Source organism: Tasmannia lanceolata, unplaced genomic scaffold (assembly GCF_043159265.1).
Source record: "Tasmannia lanceolata isolate RefF3 unplaced genomic scaffold, GAP_Taslan_0.1 ptg000020l, whole genome shotgun sequence".
NCBI lineage: Eukaryota > Viridiplantae > Streptophyta > Magnoliopsida > Canellales > Winteraceae > Tasmannia > Tasmannia lanceolata.
In genome coordinates this window covers 25,791,932-25,802,530 of record NW_027518697.1, presented here as the reverse complement: position 1 = coordinate 25,802,530, position 10,599 = coordinate 25,791,932, and the positions used below count along the sequence as shown (strand labels likewise).

Here is a 10,599-nt window from a genome sequence, read left to right as displayed (position 1 = left end):
ATAATCTAGCTATTCTTAGGCGACACTTATTTCATTTCTTTTATGTGTGCTTATTATTCATCTCCGAGACATGCATGATTAGATAGACGTCTTCTCGGAGATATTCGTTCCCATTTCAGATGACTTTCGCCCAAAACTCTTCAAAATCAATGAATAAATGGCATAAGAGACCAGGTGCTTGCACTTGGGCGGACAAGGTGCTCTTCAGACCTTCCAAATTCGTAACCAGGCACGAACCTTTCTTTTATAATCTCTGGTTATCCGTTGCAACAGAGCATAGTATGGGATCCTTGGCCCACTTCCTTGGATGGCGACTCTTCTTTGTTTAAGGTACGCCTCGAATCTAGGCTAGTCCCCGAATCGAGAGGTATCTCACCTTTTATCGCCACTCATGCTGTGAGAGGCATTTTCTTTCGAGAGTTCCTTGGTAGAGCTCTCCATTCACGTGGATGATCCTGAGACTTCGTGTGGGGCCCGTCCCCCGCCCCTCTCGGATCGGGGTCCACATAAGCATGCAAGGTCTCAACTTGCACTTCAAACCTTATAATACAACAATTCTATATAACGTTGTTGAGAGCCTAATAAACTCCATTTTCATAGTAAGGTTAAAATTATCCATAAATCCATAATCTCAAACCACTCCTTAATAATATAAAATATAGTATGGAAAGAATGGAAAGGTCTGGAAAGAGCCGAAAGGTCATATCTCCCTGCCACATAAGCTCTATGTGCATAACCAATCTTACGATGTTACCTAAGGACAAATGTGTGACAGGGAGCACATCACACACTCCTGCATAGCCCCAATAGATGTCATGAAACAATATATATTATCAACTGGCTTTTAAGGCTTACACTCTGATAAAATTTGTTGTGGTTTCTTGCATGTAGCTCCTCCATCTTACAGCTTCATTGGCCAGGGCAAACACAAAGTCTGAACAGGACTTAACATCATCAACATCATATTGAAAGTCTAAATCGGTATAATCAGAAAAGATCAAATCGTTCCCACTATAAACTAAGAAACAATACTTAGTTCTCCTCAGGTTCTTAAAAATATGCTTCACTCCCATTAGTGGTGGATTGAGAGAATAACACTTATGCTTCACTCCCATCGAGTGCTCAGGACCTAAACTCTTACAGGTACCAGTGCTGATAGTTACTTAGATTGGACAACTCCCAATCAATGATAGAGCGTGGTTTTCACCGATGAGCTCGGAGTCCATTCTCGGCTATCGGAGATTGAATATTTTTCAAGTTTCCTATTTTGAATTGAAATTTTGCTCGAAGAATTTTGGTTCTTGGACCGATGAGATTTCAAGTGATCCATTGGGATTATTGGATTCCTCGCATTGACAGAAATCAAATGTGACGAAGATCTCCAAAATCTAACGATTGGATCGAAAGTTATGGTGATAACAAGAAAAACTAGAAAGGGAAACAAAAACAATTTGTTTTGGACTCGGTCGACCAAGGGGACCTTCGGCTGACCGAAGATAGATTTGGTCGACTGAACCCCAGGTTATAGTTTTTGTTAATTTTTTGTCTGAAAGAGTGCACTCTCATACCCTCCTTTTCTTTTGATGGACCCTTGTTTAGAACGTCTTGCAAAGATTTATGTACATCTTTCTTTTCTTCACACACCCCATTCCTTGAAGGGTTGAATAAGCCCAACTATAATTTTTTCTCTTTCGTTCTCTTATTTCAGCTCTTATTAATAAGGCAGTAGCGAAAACTAACCCACATGGCTCTTTTTTATTGTTTGAATCAGTGTTTGATTTCCCCCCCTAAATGTAGGGGTGTTTTAGAGTTGGGAAAGAAAATGAAATGGCGGATCAACAAGAGTGATGGACTGTTGCATTCATCTTCATCATCTCTCTCTCTCTCTCTCTCTCTATATATATATATATATATATATATATATATATATATATATATATATATATATATATCCGGAATGTATGCTCTAATTAGGCAAAGCTATTGCATCCTTGTTCGGTTATTTGCCAGTTGGAAAATCCCATGAGGAGAGGCCTCTTCTACTAGGATGTTTATCATATGTTTTTCTCAGTCAATGTAGTGTCACCGAGGATTCCAGCCAATGCTGACAGGATTCCTTTCTCGGCATGTTATCATGTTGGCCTCTTCTACTAGGATGTTTATCATATGTCTTTAAACACGTTGAACCCCTTCTTGCTGGTAAGGAAATAACAGAAGCTCCTCCCTCTCCTCCTAACAAGAAGAAATTCAAGAACCTGGATTTTAATCCCTCCCCCCAAACCTCTGGTGGATCCACCTCAACCAAGAAGAAAAAATCAAAAAGTAAATCCTCCCGTCTTCCTATTCAAAATGACCCCGAGACTTCCTTGGAAACCATCAAGTCTGACTTCATCGGGCAGGAAAGGGAGATTTCAAATCCCCAAAACTCTCTGCCCCTAGACCCATTCCTGCCCCAACCCAGAGAATAGAAACCCACCACAAACCTTGGAATCCTCTATTCTCCCAACCCAGCTCCAAATCCTCTCTAAAACTCCATCATATATATTCCACTAATACAGAGAGAAGATGGCGAAATTTGCATAGACTTAGAAGACAAAGAAGTTGATGAAGCAGAAATCAAATGGGAAAACTACCTTGTGGGGTACCTCTTGGGTAGAAGACCCTACTACCTTGCCCTAAGAGACCATCTCACTAGAAAATGGAGATTAAAGGGAGATATTCAAGTCTATGATATAGGCAATGGTTTCTTCCTCTTTAAATCTTCAAATCCTGAAGATTGTTCCCTAGTTCTTGAAGCCCCATCCCATAGTTATGGGGGAAGACCCCTCATTCTTTGAAAATGGTCCAAGGATATTCCGATTGGAAAGTAATTTGAAATCTATCCCTATATGGATCAGACTCCCAAATCTGCACTAAAATTCTTGACAACAAGAATTCTCAGTAAGATAGCAAGTGCATTTAGAAACCCTCTCTACATGGACAATCAAACAGCAGATTCCACCAGCTTGAGCTTTGCAAGAATGTGTGTTGAGATTGAAGCTAGTACTCATCTCCCTGACCATATTCAAATTAGAACCTCCACTGTCACTTCTTTTCAACCCGTGGAATGTGACTGGAAACCAACCTCGTGTCCTGTTTGCAAAACCTTTAGCCATTCATCCAAATACTGCACTCAAAACCAGGAAAGAAAAGACCAACGGAATCCGGCAAAGCAACTATGGCGACCTGTCCAAAAAAGCCTGAAATCAAAGAAAATGATGTTGCCTCCACTATTCATCTATACCCAATCCGTCCATCCATTGAAGATGATCCAGTTACTTCGGACTACTCTCTTGGAGATGACCCTCCTACACTAAACCCTCATAATTCCTCATCCTCCCCATCCAGTATCACTCAGAACCCCTTCTCTACTATTCAAGATGCTGATGAAAGAGTGATCACCAAAATGATAGGGGGTAAGAGAGATCACCAAAATCACTCTCAACCCTACCACTCTTAAAGTTTTGGCTCTGCACTTCTGCTCATACTAACTTGAGTGTCGAAGGGCCCGTCCAGAGTGCGACTCCGAGTTGGTCTTCTGACCTCGTGTGCTCTTGTGCAGGACTTCAGTTCCTTTAGTTCAGCTCCTTGGGCCCGCCAGATCAGCTCTTACGTCACTGCCATATCTGTTACCAATTTTAGGCCTAACAAGCTAGATACTGAAAATATTATCAGTTAAAATAAACTTACCTCGTAAGATCCTTTAACTCCATTTGGTGCAACGATTGTAAGATATTGAAATCTAACTTTGCAAACTCTAGAAGCACATCATTTTGTTTATTCCCTGGTTGGTATATTGAGATGTAATGCCTATGCTCTAGCCTTGGTAAACTCTTCCATGAGGGCATCTCTAAGGCATGCTCTATCTGTGTTGCAAGTTTAGAATCGAGATGGCTTATACCAGATTTAAGGTGTTTCCGTGTAAATGTAATGGCCTCATCTAATACATGCTCTCCTTGTATACTGAGATATGCCGCTTCATACAAGCTTAATAGGCCCCTCTTACCACTAATTATGGTTGAGTTGAAGTTTCCTTGCTCATCTTTGAACTTTTTAAATACATCTGTTTCAAAATCCAGCAATGTCATGTTATAAAGAATGTGAATGACAAGACTAGTGAAAGTAGCACAAGTTGTGGCAATGAAAAATAGAAACAAAAAAAGGATTTACTAGAAGAAACATTAAACCCATGTTGTCTTAGTAGCCGAAATCGGAGAGCAACAACGTATAGATCATCGTCAGCAGCATATTTATGGGATTCGTATAGTTGATGTAGTGCCTCGTTAACCTCCATTTCAAAATGATATGCCACTCCAAGATGTTGAAGCATGTCAATCAACTCTATTTCTTGTTGTGACCCCTTGGCACTGCTTAGCATTCTTTTCACTTCTTCCTTCAACTCTTCAATCCGCTTAGTCCATCCCTCTAGTTTCTGCAAGGTACCATTCAGAAACAAATATACATTAGGTACTATTACAACGAAATGCTATAATTCAAAATAAATGCGCGCTCTCTCTCTCTCTCCAGTAGTTCTCTATTGAATACATAAATCCACAATTTTGTTTTCTGCTAAATTTTATACAATCATCCCTTTTCTCCCTTTTTAATCCTAACTACATAAATAGATATAATTGAAGACGAAAGAGATCATATCAATGTTTAAAAACGCAGATGGGTCAAAATGCAGCCAAGAAAAATCCATGTCAACTCAGCACGGACGTGGTAAAGAATGTGTGGTTGACAAGGTCACAACTCGAGAGAGTCAAAGGAGCTTTTATTGACTCTATATATAGGGCAAAATACGGAACCCGGCCAAGGGAAAAGGGAGTCAATCGACTCAGGCTGGAGTCCCCAACGACGAGGGGGGCAGTTTTATATGGGTCAGATGATCAAAAAATAAACCATTGAAGAGAGCATCTCCTAACATGAAGTTTTCAATCAAAAGAGCATGAGATACCCATGAACCATCGTAATGAAAGGTGATAATTGAATATCTGTCTCTCTACCATTTGATCATGGGTGTAGGTCAGGAAGTGATCACCCCAAACGCTTGGGTGATACACTTCTGATTTAGGATTGAGTTGTGGCTTCTCATCTTCCAGTGGATCGAAGTAAGAACCAAAATAAGAGGTTGCAATTACGAGATCCATAGGAATGGAAAGGGTGTGAAATCAGACAAAGGAACATAAGGTAGGTATTGTATTTTGGGATGGAGAGGCACATGAATCGTTATTTATAGGCATGAAAAGGAGGCTTGCTATATTTAAACATAAAAATGGTAGAGAAAAAAGATAATGACATCGACTATACACATGAACTAACAAATAAGAAAAGAAAAGGAGGGTGAGAAAGAGTAACGTGACCAGAAAATAAATATTTTCTACATGTTCTAGTTGATTCACCGTACTCCTTTTAGATACTAGACTTCATTCATGTGAAAGGCATTTGCTTAGATTTTTTTTTTAAACCTAGAATTAAAGGCCCCGGGGCGCACCAAATATATTGATAATATGGCTGAAATGGGGGGACAAACCACCTAAAATGGCCAAAACAAGGTGACTACAGCCCCTAGACATAAATGAGTATGCAAACCATATGCATTAGAGTATTGCGGTAAACTGATAAAAGGGAGACCGTGAGCATAGTCCATAAGAGGAGGGATCATCCCTGCAGAATTCCACGCACATTTTCATAGATCCATGCAGAATTACACCCACATTTTCCCCATACAACTACTTAGATATACAACCGAATATGTACAAATCAAGTATAAATATTGAAAAACATGTTTGTCAAGTGCATGGAAGTTTTAATTATGGCGACAATAATAGATAAACTTCAAATCCGGGAGGATTTTCAACATAAACTTCCTCCATTATGTATCTATTTAGGAATGCACTCTTTACATCCATTTGATATAGCTAGAATCCTCTATGGCAAGCAAATGCAAGAAGCATCCTAATGGCCTCTAACTGGGCTACGGTTGCAAAAGTTTCATCATAGTCGATTCCTTCTTCTTGATTGTAACCTTAGGCTACCAATCTCCCCTTGTTCCTTTGAATCTCCCCTTGTTCATCCAACTTAGTTCTATAGAAGCATCTAGTGCCAATCACTGGATGGTCTCTAGGTCAAGGAACTAATTTCCAAACTTTATTTCTTTCGAATTGATTTAGTTCCTCTTGCATGGCAATAATCCAAAATTCATCTTTCTCTGCCTCATCTATACTCTTAGGCTCTATATGTGACAAAAAATTGAGCAAATTCACACACATCTCTATAATGAGACCTAGTTTTGACTCCTTGAGAGGTGTCCCCGATGATTTTGATACTTGGGTGTTCGAATAAAATCAGTTTCCCTTTCCCTTGATCATCAACCTCTTTTGGAGGACTTCCTAGCTCTAGTGTCTCTAAGGTTTCACTAATATCATCAACATCCACTTTATTTTCAATTTCATTTTGGTTTGTGTTTCGGGGGATAACTTTATAATCTTCATCATCATATGATCTTTTTATTTCTTCACTAAGTTCATATCAAATTTCACAAGGATGACTTCTTCAACACAGTGTTCTTCTATTGAATACTTTATATGATTTACTTCTATTAGAGTATCCAAGGAAAATACCTTCATCGGATTTGGCATCAAATTTGTAAAGGTTATCTTTTATATTCAAGATATAACACTTACATCCAAACACATTAAAATACTTAATATTGAGCTTTCTATCATTCCAAAGCTCATAAGGTGTTTTGTGAGTGTGAGGCCTAACCATGACTCTATTTATGACATAGTAAGCCGTATTAACGGCTTCTGCCCAAAAGATTCTAGGTACATTCTTGTCATGAAGCATAGACCTAGCCATTTTCTGAAGAACCTTATTTTTCCTCTTCACTGCATCATTTAGTTGTGGGGTTCTAGGTGTTGAAAAGTTGTGATCAATTCCATGTTCTTTACAGTATGAACTAAAGTAAATGTTTTCAAATTCGGTTCTATGACCATTCCTAATTTTTGAAATCTTGCAACATTTTTCAACTTGTAATCTATTTCATAAAGTACAAAATTTTTCAAACGTTTCATCTTTAGATGCAAGAAAAGAAATGCAAGTAAATCGAGAAAAATCATCAACAATAAAAAAATACATATCTTCTACCATTAAGACTACATATTTTCATGGAACCAAATAAATCCATATGCAATAATTGTACTGGTCTAGCAGTAGATATGACATGTTTGGGTTTAAAATAATCTTTATGTTGTTTACCAAGTTGACAACCTCTACATACAAGTTATTCTCAAATTTCAACTTGGGTAAACATTTCACAATCTCCTTTGAAGCAAGCTTCGACATTAAATCCATATTCGCATGGCCTAGCCTTTTGTGCCAAATCCATGAATTGTCTTCCACAGAGGAAAGATATTTCACGTCTTGGTCATCTAGCTCTTCTAGGACCGAAGAATATAGACTTTCGTCTCTAGCCGCTACAAATTTGATTTTACTTTCATTTATTTCTTAACTATGCATTTGTTCTTTTTAAATAAAACTTCATAATCAACATCGCTTAGTTGGCTAATGCTTAGCAAGTTTTGATATAAGCCTTCAACAAGAAAAATATTTTTTATACTATGGCCTTTAAATTTAATAGTACCTTCCCCAATGATTTTTTCCTTTGCCATTGTCTCCAAAAGTGACATGTCCTTGGTCTCCCGTGACATGTCCTTGATCTCTCATGACAATGCTTGAGAATTTGGTGGGGTCTCCCGTCATGTGCCTTGAGCATCCACTATCCAAGTACCATCTATCCGTTGTGGCTCTTGAGCTCAAGCACCCCTACTAAAAAAATTTAAGTTTTGCCTTTAGCTACCCAAGCTATGTTGGGTTCTCCATTGTCGGTATAAGAAGACTTATCCTTTCTCACCCAAACAAGATTAGATGATTTTCTCAATCTACATCTATAATTATAATGTCTAAGTTTTCTACAATAATAACATGTAGGAGAATAAGTGTTAAAATTCTTCTAAGGGGTTTTGGACTTAACAAACTTGGTTTTATGAGCAACTTTCTTTTGGAAATCTACCAAGACCTTATTTCCCAATAGAGACCTTGCTTGCTAAAATTTCATCAAGCTTGTCCTTTCCACATGCATGTCTAAGAACAAGTTTATCATTTTCACTAGTAAGTTTCTTGTTCTCAACATACAATTTTTCAATGTCAACATATAATTTTTCATTTTCTTCTTTTAAATGATCAAACTTACACTTTATATTTTCATATTTCCCTTTAAGCAAGGTATTTTCCATGAAAAGTTTATCATTTAGAGAAGATTTTTCATCAAGCTCATTTTTCAAGTTTTCAAAATCCTTGGTTATCATTTCAAGAGATTTCTTAAATTTTTGATTTTTGGAAACTTCAAGGACTACTGCTTGCTTAACTTCTTGACATGTGTCAATTAGTTCATTCATGGTAGGTTGTTCATTTTCACTACTACTTTCACTACCACTACTATTATTTTTATGAAGAAAAGAGTCTGGAATTTGACTTACATTGAGTTGAGATGGATCACTTGCCAAGTAGCATACAAAATTTGATTTCTCATCTCCACTCTAGTTGCTCTGTGATGTGTCGCTTAAGTCATCCCAATTGACACTGAAACTCTTCTTCTTCTTGTCATCTTTCATTTTCCTTTTGTCCGAGTCCTTCTTGAGTAATGGGCACTTGGGACAGATGTGTCCCTTTTTGCCACATTCAAAACACCGAATTGGATCATCATCACTACCTTTTCTTCTTCTGTCTTTATCTCTCTTTGGGGAGGTGCTCCTTCTTGAGCTCATATTTTTCTAATTGAATCTCCCAAACCTAGCGATCCTTTTGGAGAGGAGAGCCATTTCCGAGGTTAAGTTTTTCATACTTAACTCTCTCTCACTGTCTTCTTCTTCACTGTCAACCTTGGCTTTAAAAGCCACATCCGTCTTCTTTGATTCTTCCTTCTTTCCTTTTCTTTTGCTTTCCCTCTTTTTTATCTTCATCTCATGGGTGATCAAGTTCCCCATGAGGTCATCAAGTCTCAGGGTGTCCAAGTCTTTAGATTGTTCTATTGCCGTGACCGTTGGATCCCATGAGTCTGGGAAGCATCTCAGGAGTCTTTGGACCAATTCATAATTTGTATGTCTTTTCTAAAGCATTCAACTCATTTACAATATTACTAAACCTTGTGAACATGTTGGAGATAGACTCTCCTTCATGCATCTCATAGACTCTCTCTCTCTCTCTCTCTCTCCAGTAGTAGTTCTCTATTGAATACATAAATCCACAATTTTATTTTCTGCTAAATTTTATACAATCATCCTTTTTCTCCGTTTTTAATCCTAACTACATAAATAGATATAATTGAAGACAAAAGAGATCATATCAATGTTTAAAAACGCAGATGGGACAAAATGCATCCAAGAAAAATCATGTCAACTCAGCACGGACGTGGTAAAGAACGTGTGGTTGACGAGGTCACAACTCGAAAGAGTCAAAGGAGCTTTTATTGACTCTATAGGGCAAAATGCGGAACCCGACCAAGGGAAAAGGGAGTCGATCGACTCGGGCTGGAGTCCCAGATGACGAAGGGGGGGGGGGAGTTCTATATGGGTTAGATGATAAAAAAATAAACCATTGAAGAGAGCATCTCCTAACATGATGTGTTCAATCAAAAGAGCATGAGATACCCATGAACCATCGTAATGAAAGGTGATAATTGAATTTCTGTCTCTCTACCATTTGATCATGGGTGTAGGTGAGGAAGTGATCACCCCACATGCTTGGGTGATACACTTTTGATTTAGGGTTGAGTTGTGGCTTCTCATCTTCCAGTGGATCGAAGTAAGAACCAAAATAAGAGGTTGGAATTACAAGATCCATAGGAATGGAAAGGGTGTGAAATTAGACAAAGGAAGACAAGGGAGGTATTGTATTTTGGGATGGAGAGGCACATGAATCATTATTTATAGGCATGAAAAGGAGGCCTGCTATATTTAAACATAAAAATGGTAGAGAAATAAGATAATGACATCGACTATACACATGACCTAACAAATAAGAAAAGAAAATGAGAGGGCGAGAAAGAGTAACGTGACCAGAAAATAAATATTTTCTACGTGTTCTAGTTGATTCCCCTTACACCTTTTAGATACTTGACTTCATTCACGTGAAAGACATTTGCGTAGTTTTTTTTTTTTCAACCTGGAATTAAAGGCCCTGGGACGCACCAAATATATTGATAATATGGCTGAAATGGGGGGGACAAGCCACCTAAAATGGCCAAAACAAGGTGACTACAGCCCCTAGACATAAATGAGTATGCAAACCATATGCACTAGAGTATTGCGGTAAACTGATAAAAGGGAGACCGTGAGCATAGTCCATAACAGGAGGGATCATCCCTGCAGAATTACACCCACATTTTCCCCATACAACTGCTTAGATATACAACCGAATATGTACAAATCAAATATAAATATTGAAAAACGTGTTTGTCAAGTGCATGGAAGTTTTAACTATGGCGACAATAATAGATAA

The 10,599-nt window shown here is 38.1% G+C and overlaps 1 long non-coding RNA gene across 1 annotated transcript; it reads right to left on the bottom strand.

Annotated features, from left to right (window-relative positions):
- Nucleotides 1–1,970: 1,970 nt before the first annotated feature.
- Nucleotides 1,971–9,981, bottom strand: LOC143853680 (uncharacterized). Its single transcript, XR_013237268.1, has 3 exons — nucleotides 8,580–9,981; nucleotides 7,685–7,869; nucleotides 1,971–4,471 (listed from the first exon to the last, which is right to left on the bottom strand). It is a non-coding gene; the product is annotated as an uncharacterized LOC143853680 (long non-coding RNA).
- Between the last annotated feature and the right edge of the window lie 618 nt (nucleotides 9,982–10,599).